The sequence below is a fragment of the Clarias gariepinus genome, chromosome 14, assembly GCF_024256425.1.
Source record: "Clarias gariepinus isolate MV-2021 ecotype Netherlands chromosome 14, CGAR_prim_01v2, whole genome shotgun sequence".
NCBI lineage: Eukaryota > Metazoa > Chordata > Actinopteri > Siluriformes > Clariidae > Clarias > Clarias gariepinus.
This window is the reverse complement of record NC_071113.1, coordinates 22,667,880-22,681,891: the sequence shown is the minus strand read 5'-3', so window position 1 is coordinate 22,681,891 and position 14,012 is coordinate 22,667,880. Positions and strand designations below refer to the sequence as shown.

At 38.9% G+C, this 14,012-nt stretch overlaps 1 protein-coding gene across 1 annotated transcript in view; it reads left to right on the top strand.

Annotated features, from left to right (window-relative positions):
* The first annotated feature begins 1,909 nt into the window (after nucleotides 1-1,909).
* The window catches only part of bmpr1ab (bone morphogenetic protein receptor, type IAb), a 32,375-nt gene continuing 20,272 nt past the window's right edge, over nucleotides 1,910-14,012 (top strand). Inside the window, exons 1-2 of the mRNA XM_053511491.1 lie at nucleotides 1,910-2,169; nucleotides 10,982-11,138. The gene's annotated coding sequence lies outside the window, so the exon portion shown is untranslated. The remainder of the gene's footprint in view (nucleotides 2,170-10,981; nucleotides 11,139-14,012) is intronic.

Below are 14,012 nucleotides of genomic sequence, written 5' to 3'. Positions count from 1 at the left end.
GAGACGATCCTGGCGCTTGCTAGACTTTCTTGGACGCCCTCAAGCCTTCTTAACAAGAATTTAACCTCTTTCCTTGAAGTTCTTGAAGGTGCAATCTTAGTACTCACAATATCCTTGCCCTTGAAGCCATTTTTATGCACACGTTTCTTTGCAAGTCACCATGGTTAACAATGGAAGAACAATGATTTCAAGCATCACCCCTACTTTTAACATGTCAAGTCTGCCATTCTAACCCATTCAGCCTGACATAATGATCTCCAGCCTTGTGCTCGTCAACATTCTCACCTGAGTTAACAAGACGATTACTGAAATGATCGCAGCAGGTCCTTAAATGACAGCAATGAAATGCAGTGGGGATAAAGTTAATTTTTATGGCAAAGAAGGACTATGCAATTCATCTGATCACTCCTCATAACATTCTGGAGTATATTCAAATTGCTATTATAAAAACTTAAGCAGCAACTTCTTTAATTTCCAAATTTTTGTAATTCTCAAAACTTTTGGCCACGCCTGTACCTTACCTTGATCCAACATTTTTTTAAAATCAGGTTTTAGTTTATGTCAAACTAGCGCAAAAAAATAAATAAAGTATGGGTACGTTAGCAGCAGCATGAAATTAAATGATGTGTATCTCAGTAGCAGTGTTATTTTCCATGTTCCGAAGCACATTATTGACACCTGTAAAAGTCCTTGGTCTTATCCTTTAGTAGCACATGGTGATCACATGCAGATAGAGTACTTCTTCCAAATAAATCCAACCAAACTGATTATTTATTTTTGCTGTTTAATGTTTGGAATGTATCCATCTTTTCAAAGCAGTAAAGCAGTACAATAGTAAAAAATGAAGTAGTGGATCAGCTGAATATGGGCAACGAGAGAGTTTATTATGTATTAACACATGTCTAATTTAGTATAATTACTGTAAGTATTATTGCTATCAGTCTGACATCCAACAAGAAAAAAACACAGTATCACTGTTTAAGTATACACTGATCAGGCACAACATTAAAACTGTAAAACATTATTCCTAATATTGTGTATGTTCCCTTTCCACCAAAGCAGTCCTAACCCTTTGGGGCATGACTCCACAAGACCTCTGAAGGTGTGCTATGGTATCTGGCACCAACAGGCTGTGATGCACCCAGTGTTTCTATCATAGCCATTAGTAAAGTTTTCAACCATTTGTAGTACATTTTCCACTTTTATGTGGATTGGACCAGACAGGCTTGCTTTTGCTCAACACAGGCATAAGAAGAATGAGAATAATAACAATAAGAAAAGAAGTAGAAGCATTTATTGCCATTATACAAAGAAATTAAGAGAAATGAACCTAGTGGTGATCCTTGAAATAAGCTTGCTTATCCAAGTCAAGGGTGACGGCTGCAAGAAAAAAAAACTCCCTAAGGTGGCAAAAGAAGAAACCTTGAGAGGAAGCAGACTCAACAGGGAACCTGGTCTCAGGAGACTGGAAATTCAGCATAGCAGGCGATTAAGTTGTTTAAGTAAATAGAATGTCTAATTTCATTATTGTAGGCTTAGGTACAAAACTGCTTGTAGGAATTTAAACTATTGAACAACTGCAAGTCATCAGAGAACAGTTGTCTGCAACAGCCGAGTCCAAGACCATCTTCATGGTAACACGACCCTGTAGCAAGTATAAGTGGTAAAGAAGATGAATAAATGAATGTTAATGTAATGTGGTGTTAATTTTATGGGTGGCCGGTTTACACTTTATTTGAATTTGGTTTAAAAACCTACTGATGTACGTTAGGGTGTCCACAAGGTGGCACTAGTCAAGCATTAGTTTGGGATGAAGCCATGGCCGCTCACCTTGTTGAGCGCGGCTCCACTGCGTACACCTACCCTTTTTTAACACCCCGTGTCCCGTTTGGCCTTCCACACTCCCTCTGCCGCGCACTGATTGGAGGATTGCTCAGCGCCGAGCTGCACGAGCGGAATGTGTCTGACTCCGGTTACTACGAACATAAAAACAACGCTGGAGACTCCGAGCCCCGCTTTCACACCCACAAGAACTGGATAAATCCGCTTTGCGTTTATATTTCTGGAACTTTCTACGGTATTTAGCATTGAAGCTATAGCTGCACAGTCATCCTGTACCTGTCTGTTTGCGGATGTGGTAAATGTCGGTGTGAATTTTTTTTTACATAGGTAAGTGGGGATTCCGTTTGTTTGTTTTTTCCTCTTAGGAGTTTATTTTTTATATTTAAAAATAATTATAATTATTTGTATATTATATATGTCTAATATACTCACAGTGTGCTATCACTTGAAATGGCGACTGTTTCCTTTAACTCGGTGTGCAGAGTTTAAAGGCATTTAAAGCCGATGCGCTCTACATTTAGTAGCATACTAGCTTCCTAAATAGACTAGTGTGCTGAAGGCAGTGTACTGTTGTAGATCCACACTATTTAGTAGGCGAGTATGCGGATTGGCACGTAGCCTGTCTTCATTACTGCTATCATCTGAATTTCTTCAGTTGTGTGTGTGTGTGTGTGTGTGTGTGTGTGAGAGAGAGAGAGAGAGAGTGTGTGTGTGTGTGTGTGTGTAAATGCATGTTTGAGCCATCACATACTACAAGTTATAGCTTATGTGGTTTAGTTATCTACACAACTGTTTTTGTTTAAGCTAGTGTTTTGATGCATCAGGATGTGTGTGTGTGTGTGTGTGTGTGTGTGTGTGTGTTACAAGTTCCAACCTGCAACGTGGAAACATACCTTGTAGGCCTTGTGTGTGTGTGTTCTAACTAGACATACTCTTTACTTGTAGAGAAAACCTGGGCCTGAGCCGGCACTAGACACTGCTTTGCTTTGTTTAAAGAAACACTTGTTTGTTTAAAAATTGTGCCAGGTTTTTATTTGTTTTTTATATACAGAGCTGTGTGTGTGTAAGAGTGGGAGAGGCGGAGGTGATCAGGCCAACAAGTATCTGATATTAACACAGAAAATAACATCAAGATATGTAAAGTAAGACCTTGTTAAGTATATCACTTACACACACATGCATAAACACTTATAATATATGTATGTACATACACATGCCTACACAATGCATATATTTGTACATTTATTTATATATATATATATATATATATATATATATATATATATATATATATATATATATATAGTGTACCGAATGTAATGCAAAAGTGATATAACTGATTGATTAGCTGATATAGATGGTTGAAATTGCACATGTTGGTGAAGTAGAGTAGTTCAATTTGTATAGCGTAACTCTGGTCTGAGTAGTACATAGAAAGTCTCCATGCATTTACACCATTGTCGAACCCGACTCGCGAATGCTCTTTGAATACCCCCTTTGTATCACGACGTGGTTTGTCTTCAATGCTGGTTTCTTCTGATCTAAACTTCTGCCATAGAGACCATATTGAGTTGTACCTTTGTAATGAGGACGAGTTAGTTATTTAAAGAACTTGTTAGTCGATAAAAAAAAAAGTAATGCCAGTACAGCCCTCATATGTACAGTATATGTTGATTTAGGGTTTGATTCTGATCTCAGTATTTCTTTGCAAAATGATTTAACAAACAAAAACATAACATGAAATCATAATCCTTTTTGTCATCATCTGGAACCCTACGAAAGAAAAAAAAAAGTAAAAAGTCTGCATGTACCAACATGGCCCTTATGCCATCACAATCCACCCTCATGTGTTTGTATGCTGCTGATTAGAAAGTGCAGTGTTGCTCTTTAAAGTGGTCAGCTTCAAGGGCTCCCTCACGTACAACGCATATTCAGTAAATCTGTGTTCGTCTCAGTCCTGCCAAACATGAAAAGTGTGACCTGACTTCTGATTATTCCCAGTGGACATGTGTATATAAATAGTATTAGGGATAAAGTTCTCGAGAATCCAGGCCTCGTGTCATGGTTAGAGTTGTATCAGACTTCTCGCGCTCTGGGAAGAAGGAGAAAAAAAACGCAAAGGGAAAATTAGAAGCTCGGAGTGGGCCGTGCTTGCACGCTGGCTTTACTAAAGAGCACGTTTTTGCCTCTTTTTTTTTTTTTTTTTCTTTTTTTTTTTCCTTCTCCTTCTTTTAGTGCCAGGCTACAGAAACACAAATGGGCAGAGACCTTACTGTCTGTGGTTTGTTCTCCCTGTCTCAGTGCAGTGAGTATGAATAGACTCACAAGTAAACACTGGACATTTTAAGCGTCTTAGCTCACCAGGGTAGTTGTAAATGTATGTTAAATGATTTTTATGTCAAGATTTATTTAATTTACAGATTTTAATGGTTTCTGAAGGAAGATTTTAGGCAGAAATGTAGCATGTCAGTTTTTCATATTGTGTTTGGACCATGGCTTTAACTCTTACCTCCGTGTTGCGGCGTCTGTTCGAAGGTTTTATCACCGAAGTGCATGCAAGGTTCAGATTGTGTCACGCTGTCTGCCTTTCAACTAATTATCATTGGGGACATCATTGTGTGTGAACAAAGTAGCAACTGTCTCAGAGTTGCCTGTGAATTCTTTCTTTATCCTCTGTTTCTTCCTTTTGATTTTAGATAAGGCCACAAAGTAAATAAATAACTAAATAAGTAAATAAAAAAATAATCCACAGACAGCCTCAGGTTTCTTTCTATAAGTTGCTTATTATTCAAACGTACGATAAGAATCTGGATATATATATGTTTTTAATCAAACAGACTCGTACAGCCAAGATCTCATGAATGAATCCAGGTTAGTTGTAACTTTTATCACTGAAATCAGGGGAGAAAATGCTATACTCTATGAACCTCCTTTTTGTGAGCTATTGATTTAGATGACTAAAAGAGATCAAAATTTTAGTTTGGGCGAGAATTTTGGACATTTCTTGTCTGTGATGTGAAACTGTTGCCTTGTGAAAATATTTTGTTCTCATTAAAATGAATAGTAGGAGTGTTGCAGCTGGTATAACTAAGGAACTGGTGGGTAGATTTCTCACTGTAACATCTCTCAATCTTTCAGACACATTTAAATTTGCCTTTCAGTAGGAGTAGAGAGTTTAAACTCATGCTTCTATAGACATTCATTTGCGTTGTTAAGTTTAACAAACTGATTTATTTCACAGACAACCTGCCAGTTTTTAAGACACTTACATATGAAATGGTCTTGCCTGTTTGCCTCATTTTTAACAGCCAAGGCTCTTTTCCGACCCCTCAAGCTTTCACCAGGAAGAGTGTAGTGCTGCTTTGGGGTTTGGGGGTGGGGGTGTTCAGGGCAAGCACTAGAGTCGGGTTACTGCCTCAATCTGTGTACCATGAGTCGAAGTACAGGAGAATGCAAAATGCTGCATTCTCAGCCTGTCTTCTTCCAGTAGTCTGATGAAGCTGTTTTACCCAACTTACTTCAGTTAATTACTTGGCAATATTATTGTCAGTTGTAAGATGTAGTGTGTGTGTTCACAGTTTGCTTTCAGAGCTTTTCCTTTGTAATACAGCCCCTTGGCTGACATAAGACATGGTTTTGAAAAGCCAAAGGAGGGCTACGGTAACGGCAATGAATGTAGGCTGAAACAGTGTCTGGAGAGATCTTATCACCCGCCACAGCAATAGCCTACCTGTTTACTTCCCTTTTTACTACAGAGCCAGGCATGCACTTCCTGGCTCTGCGACTTTTTTTCTCACTGAATGTTATCGACAGATCTTAATGAGCGCTCAGTCTACAAATGACTTGTGTGGGTCTGGCAACCGAAGAACACGTCTTTTCAGGAGCTCTGAGGATAGAAGAGAAGGTTAAAAAAACAGAGAGAGGAAAAAAAAAGACAGGTTGTTGAATTCAATAGCATTACTTTTTTTTCTCTCTTTCTGTGGTTTTGATTGAGATTATTCCCAGAATAGTAAGACTAGTCTTACACACTGTTACTTTCATTTCCTCAATTGCCTGGTTGATGTAATGGTTTAGTCCAGGTATTTGATTTCCTGTACTTGTCTTTTTCTCTTTCTCTTGCTAAGTGTTTTTAACGGTCTTTCTATTGACATGGGAGCTATCAACTATCGCACAATAAGCTAATTCTTATTCAGCCTTCAATTTGTGTTTTCATCAGGATAAGTCCCACTGTTCATGGCCACCTAAGCACATTTCAGATACGAGTCCTAGTTATGACCGCTATTTATTTATTTATTTTTTTTGTGAATAAACGTGTTTGGTTGGTTAATGGAAGCTGAAATGTGTAAAAGTACACACACTTGTTCAGAGCCATACAGGACAAGTGTTGATAGTTGCGCGCCATAAAGTGGCCTACAGGTGGTCTGTTTCCTTAACTGCAGTCCGATTGAAATGCCTGTTCTTTCTTGACAAATCTAAAATCTTTCCGTAATGCGTTTTCTGGTGTCAGATTCCAGCTTGCTTATTGTACAGTGTATCTGGTATGAATCATTGCTTGTTTACCTTGTAGTAGAATTCAACCAAAGCAGCAGGAAATCATCAGGTTAAAAGCTTATGAAAGTGCCAGTAGATAGCTGAGGGAGGTTTGTTCTTGGGATTAAAACCCCTCAAACCTGGAGTAGATATTTAAATTTGTTTGCAGAGTAAATAGTTTTTAAATCTTGATTTCTTCTAAATGAAATTAGCAAAGACTAAAGATACAACAGTTTGTAATAATATGCGTTTTACTACACTGAAATAATGTCAGCCTGGTCTATTTAATTTGACACAAGTCGTGGTTTAACAATAGGACATTGTCACAAGGCAGTTTAACAAAGTTCCAGATGTAGATTAGGATTGCCAGTAAAAAGACCAGAGACTGCAGTGTCAGTGATAATTGTTTGCATACTGAACATGTGTGTTGTTTGTCTGGCACTGAAAATCCATATAGTTACTGCTTGTTTATATTGTAAATGGTAATAAATAGGCCATAGTCACATTTGGCTGTTATATATCAAAGGACCTTTTTCCCCCCCTTTTTTCCAAAACAGTACCTTCTGTTTGGGAAATGGCAATAAAAGCCACTTTGACTTATAATAACAGACGGTACTGTGATGTTCTTAATCATTAAAAAAAAAACATTAAAAAGAAAGATAACTGACCACTCGTGTCATTCTGTTTGTATTAATCTCAGAAAGTGCCGCGTGTTGTGCACAGTCGATCCACTAATCCATTTGCTAATCTATTTCTTTACATTATAAAAAGAACGAAAAGCACATCTGCTTTCGTGAGCAACTTTTTTTTTTTTTCTTTTTTTTTCCAGACATGCTCACTGTGGATTAGCTGCAAGACTGAAATGCATACAGTATTTATTTCTTAAATGTATTTTGATTGTAATTTGATTTTTTTTTTGTTTGTTTCATGGCTTTTTGTTTTATTATTTTTGATTTGCGTCACAGTACATATGTGGAGCGATGGCGGTTAAGCAGCCATTCATCCTGGCTGTGAAGCTAAAGTTAGATGGTTATCTACGTAAATGTGCTGTATGTAAGCGAAGTGTCTCACCAGGATGTCGTTGATGGTGTGTACACCGGGTGTAGTGAGCATACAGTCTCATTTACTGTACTTTTACTCAACTGTCAGCGTCTGTGAATCCAGTACTATGGATGCCATGTTGGTCCCCTTAGGCACATTTATTTAGCAGAGTGACCTTTGACAGTCTGCTCTTTAAATTAATGGATAAAAGAATCATTTTGATACAAATTAGCTCATGGAACAAGCAAAATGATAATAACCACCTTCACACGTATCACCTTTGGCACCTTTTGTTAAAAAATCAAACCTTTGACTCTATCATTTTAAGGGCTGCTATTTGACAAATTTCTTCCTCAATGGCTCGGAGAATATGAATATGTACTATTCTTAAGATAGTAAACTAGCATAACTCTAATAAAGGAAGCTCATAAGAGTAAAAGGTTTATTATTAACTAGGGATGCACCGAAATGAAAATTCTGGGCCAAAAACGAAACCGAAATTTTTGGATGCACTTGGCCGAAAACCGATACCGAAACCGAAAATGGCTTCATTAAAAAACATGTTTAAAATATTTTCTTTTTGTTTGTATAAAAAAATGTTGCATATTGCAACTTTGCTGTCCTTATCTGAAACTTTGAAGTGCTTCCAAACCGCCGACATACTCCGTGTTTGATGCGTAATGACAGCGCGAACGAGACGGGAGGATGGGAGAGGCGTGGCGACAATTTCGGCTTTTATTTTTCGGCGCTTTCTTACGTTTCGGACGAAAACGGTTATGCTATTTCGGCCGAAATTTCGGTGCATCCCTATTATTAACACCTTTTATTAGCATCGCTGCTTTATCTCCTAAGACCCTGCCATTTTTATGTACTGTATATAGCATTTTATGAGACAGTTCTGGGCCAAAAAGCCTTGAAATCTTTATCTTTAAATAATTTAGTTTGTGTCTTTGGTCGATTTTCTGATTGTTTACAACCAATAACATTAAAAATCAACCCTGCTTGTTTAGCGGAACAAATCTTTTTGGGAAAAGCTCAAGTACAAACATATATAAGGGTCTTGCTGTTACAGGACAATATTCGATGTAAGGGTGACGTGATATGACAACATGATGCAAAGTAACTTTTAGCACCTTAAAGTGGTTTATTTTTTACAACTTGTGTTGTAGCACCTCTATGCAGTTGTGGAAACAGTTTGTCAAGTTGAATATCAGACCCAAAAGTAAAAAAGTGCACTGCTGTAATATTAAAAAAAAAAGGTCTCACTATGGAGAAACATCACCATATCAGTGATATGTACTTATTATTAGTCTTTGGTTATGTGGCGCGTCCACCGTACAAACCCTTGTGTAGGAGATACTATAGAAACAGTGACTGTGTTATTTTTATGTCAGTGGGTTTATTCTATCATTAATGGAGCTGTTCTATGATCCGCTACTCTAGAAAATTCATCCATGCTGTCTAATTTGAGAAAAAGCAGGTATGTGGTGTAACAGCTCATTAATAACACTGGACAGTATCATCTTTCTTAATCTTCCCTCTTTGTTAAAGATGCAAGACGTCTTTTCTAGTGGTGCGTAATGGAAATCCTGTTTCATACAGGATGGGATGTCGGTGGCCTCCCACCAGTTTATCTGGTTTCCATACCGATAGCTCTCGTATAAGCCACACTAGCTTTCTCATTTCATGGGCTTTAATTTCAATTAGAAATGGTCGATCGTCCACTTTGATCGTATTCACCCCAGATGCTTTTAATACACCCACAGCCTTTCTGTTGGCTTTACTAAACCCATCAGCATTAATGGTACTGAGGCCATCTTCATACATTTGACTCGTGCTTCCTTCAGCTGTCGGTCATCTTCCGCCTTAATTTAAAATCATTAAAAAAACGATGTTCAGGCTGCAGTTATTTATGTAAATGCTGTTGTGCGATTCACGCATCACCACAATGACTCCAAAAATGTAAAGAAATATTTTTACATGTATGATAGAGAGGGCCCGGTTAATCGACCAGTGACCAGTATTGGCTGGTTTTCAAATTGACCGGCTATGACTGTTGATCAGCTGAAACTCTGCAAACTCTGTCTCAAAATCCACTGATTACATACAATTACACCAGTCTCAAAACAAGACAAGCGCAAATTAGTCTTAAAAATCACCCGTGTTGGAAGACGTACTAGCACTCAAGTTAGTTTTGAAACTTTTCGGAGGCTTTTGAGGCAGTAATGCATTGGCGTTTCTTTATAATCCTCCAGTTGGTGCACTCTAAACAATTCACATCTTTTCATCACAAGTGGTAGGAGTGAATTATAAAGTTATTATGAAGAATAAAGTTTGTTTAAAAGTAATGACGGAGATGCAGGCTGCTCAATCAAAATTTTACTTAATCTGTTGTATTTTAAGTGAGTTTGTATCATTTAAATGCTGCCCTTGGTTTATAAGGGCAAGAATTTATGTTATAAGGAAAAGGCTACATTTAATTACTAAATCAATTTAGTTTGTTAATTTTTTTTATTAATTAATTTTTTTAAGGTTCATGGTTTTAAAGTACATACAGAATTACAATACAAAATGAATTGGCACCTAGCTATCGCAGTATCATATCAGGTGGTGACTGGTGATTCCTATCCCTATGGTAAAGTACAGTCACTGCTTTTTGTGTGTGTGTGCGCGAGTGTGTGTGCGCGAGTGTGTGTGCGCGAGTGTGTGTGCGCGAGTGTGTGTGCGCGAGTGTGTGTGCGCGAGTGTGTGTGCGCGAGTGTGTGTGCGCGAGTGTGTGGGCACAGGCTTCATGGTAGAATGACACATTAGACAACTAAATATACGTAGAACATTTTCTGCTGGGTGGCCCAATGATTGAAGTAAATGAAGGGAAAAAAAAAAAAACTATGCAAAATTCCACATGCGAGCATGTGCAGCTTGGTTTCAGAGAGCTTTGGAAAACTGGCTGCCGTCCTCGTCTTGGCTGAGGACAGAAGTGTCAAATGCTAATGCACGTCCAATGTCTGGTTGATTTTGTGAGGAATGAAAAAGTGGCTTGGCATGAACGCAAATATTAATGTTACAGTAAAATTGTAAATTGTAGTTTTGATGAGCTCATTATACGCCTCACCAACCTGAATGGTCATAAAGCTCTTAAAATGCCCAGCAGCTTCTAGTCTGAATCCAAGCTGTGTATTTGTGCATTGACTGGGCGCAACTATGAGCACAGGCTCTTAACTCAATATTCTGTAAACTGAAACCTCTCTCTCGCCCAGCGTAAAATCAGAAACATCAGCAAATGCTGAAGGTGGATCATGAAACCTTTTGCTGGCTATTAGTGCTTGGTATTTTATTTCCAATGTACAAGGGCTCTTTAAGGTTATCTGTGTGTTTTACAAAAGTCATCACTTTTGGGGCCACCTTTTACACACTTTTCAGCAAATCTTAGATTTTTTTTTTGCGCGTTTGTTTTATCTGTCTGTTATACGCGTGTACAGTATGTGTGTATAATATATTAGAATAGAATATAAATTTTACTTTCCATTTTCTTAACTTTTTTTTGTGTCTTTCTGAACCCTCTTTGCAGTTCCATTGAGGGATTGTAGGTACGTCGTTGCCGCTGCTTCTTGAAAGTAGCCTGGAAATTCTCTTAACGTGGGACATCCTGTCCTTCAACACTCATGAATCTAGCCAGTCCCTGCACTCTTAAACATCATGTCTTGTTGCACTGGCTCCCTTCTCAGGTAAGATCTATCATCTGAAAGAGGTGCTAAAGAATGTTGATCACTTTGCGTTGCTTTTCCTCTTTAGAATAAACCAGTATGTGTAGTGTTAATACCAGAAAGATGTCCTAAAGATGCATTAGTCCTAAACTCAATTTTCTGAAATGTTACTGTGGCTCTCCTTTATTTGAAGCCATTTCTTCCTTACATTTATGCTCCCCTGAGTGTGTTTTGACCCTTAACACTGTAGAAACAGACCTGAGCAATCAGCAGGTTTCCTGTCTCCTGATTATCCAAGCTTGATTGGTCTTGATTGATTCCACCTCACTATGCAACTTGACCCCGCACCCTACCCCTCTCCACTGCATTGAACGTTAACGCCCCCCCTCCCCCCAATCATGTTAGGTGAGTGTGTTTACGCACAAGCAGAATTGCGCCACTCTGCTGAAAATGACTGCCAGTAAGTCCTACCAAATTGCAGACCTTAATTTTGATTGGCCCCCCGAGTGAAAGTTTAAGTCTGGCTTAGAGAAGTGGATCAGTCGGGGCTGTTCGAGTGTGGTTTTAGCGAGCCAGGCAGCACAGCGATGTTTACACGCCACTGGTGAGATGGCGACCCGGGGGAGGGGCTGTTCCACTCAATTGCAGCCACATGTTTGCAAAGGATGTTGAGCTGAACGCGTCTGTGTGATCTGCCAGACTTTAAACAGGGTCCTCGCCTGTGGGCAGTTCAGAAGTTTTCCAGTGTGTTTCTCCAGCCTCGCCGTTACTGTGGTTGCAGCACAAACACGCTGCCATGCTGCCTTACACTTTTGCATTCATAAGCCATAGACACATTTCCAGTCATTTCCACACACTCGTAAACTTTCTCATGGAGCTTTGAGTTCAAGTAGTTGCACAGACCACACACAGAAAGCTGAACTGGAGAAACTACGGAGTTTATGGTTAGAGTAGATTCTCACAGTTATGTACACCTTCGAGGGAAAATGCCTTTTTTTTTTTATGTATTGATATTTCTTTGCGCAAGTTTTTGTTATCAAATAGTCACCAGCTCTGCCCACTGCATTTAACCATGAGCATGAAATCATGGAGGCAGGCAGAGTTTCAGTATAACTGTGCCCTTGAACGTAGGATCAAACAAATCTAGACGTCATGTTTGTTCTTTGAAGACATTGTGGCGTTGGAGGAGGCCGACGGCTTGAGAACGTGTGTAAAATCTGTACTTTTATAGCTTTGGCTTAAAGCTGTAAAATTGCAACTGCTTAATATTTTTGCAGCACTTTCTAAAAGGGTGCACGTTTTTTTTTTTTTTTTTTTTTTTTTTTTTTACAAAAAAAATCAACAGTTTGTCACCTTTTAATTTTTTTTTTAAGATTTTAAATATTTTAGCCAACAAAAAAAAATAATAATGAAAAAGTTTAATTCATGGACAGTTATTGGTTATGCACTGTATGTCATTGGCTAACCTGTTTTGTTATGGTGGACTTTGCAAAACGAGCCGTGTGTTTAGTTTGAGAGATTTTTGGGTGTCAGTACCCCTGTGACTCCTACATCTTTCCTCATATGTAAGGTGGTTCCAGCGAATTAGCCAAGACTCTTAAAAACTCAGTCTGCAATTTTTAACATTTTCCAAACAAAACCATTGCGTGTTTATATTATACTTATTAACTAACATAAATATGATAGTGTTTTGAATGTTTTCACAAGTCGTACATTTGCCTGTGAGAGCATATTTTGCCACCCGAAACCAAATCCTCAGTGTCCATCCATAGCACTGGGTAATGGTTCAGTGAGTATAAGTAATGAGTACTTGTTGCAGGGTTCCTGGTGCGATCCTGATTGAGTTACTGATCATACATCTGTGGGGTTCCCTCATTTTCTCCAAATTTCTGCAACGGTGGTTTTCGGTATAATCACAGAGTTGTATTTAGGTATGATTGTAGAGCCCTGAATAAGATAAACACTGATGAAATGTGAATGAATGAATCTATGTTGACATGCAATATAAGCATTTCTTTTCGTGTAACTTCATTTATAATATCTTTCTACTTTAATGATGCTTCAGTAATATTCTCGAAATGCCCAAGCTACCATAGGGATTGAATCTTGTCGGTCTTGATATAAGCATTTCGTGAATCCAAACCAGACACGTTTAATGGCACGGGTGGCTCAGTGGTTAAGGCGTTGGACTTCTGATCGGAAGATTCCAGGTTCAAACCCCAGCACCCCCACAAAGTTGGCCACTGTTGGGCCCTTGAGCAAGGCTCCTACCCCTCAACTGCTAAGATGTGTTATAAAACAAAAATCACTCCATGATGTTGACGGAAATGTAGATTTTTTTACCCATTCCGTTCACTTAAAAATAGGTAAAGATTTGTGACCAGCTCTGGACCTACCAGCACACTGTCAAAGGGAAAAAGGCTCATATAAGCATCCTTTTACTTCCTGATCCTAGTTGACCTTTACACAGTTGTAAAAAAAAAAAAATCTGTTTTGCTCCTCAAAGCAGGAAAGGCATTGCAAGAAGGAAGGTTTGCTACACAAGATAAGGCCTCTTTATCGTTTGCCTCCCTTGGAATGCGAAGGCAGGTAATGGAGGGGGGGGAACCTCTCCCCACAAGTGTCGGGCCCAAGTGCCTTGTGAAAGCGAGTGGCGAGAACGGCGGCACCAGATGAGCTCGTTTTCACAGGAAAAAGCAAAACAACTGCCCTCCCTACCCACCCACTCACCCCCAGCGATAAGAAAACAGATCTCCAACAGTAGCCCAGCATGTCTTCTCAGTCTGTATGGATAACAGAGGGGAGGGGAAGGCATGCTTTTAAACCACTGTGTGGCAGACATCTAGATTGTAAGCCCATGGAAGATTGGCTGTGCAGACAGTGTGGCAGCACAAA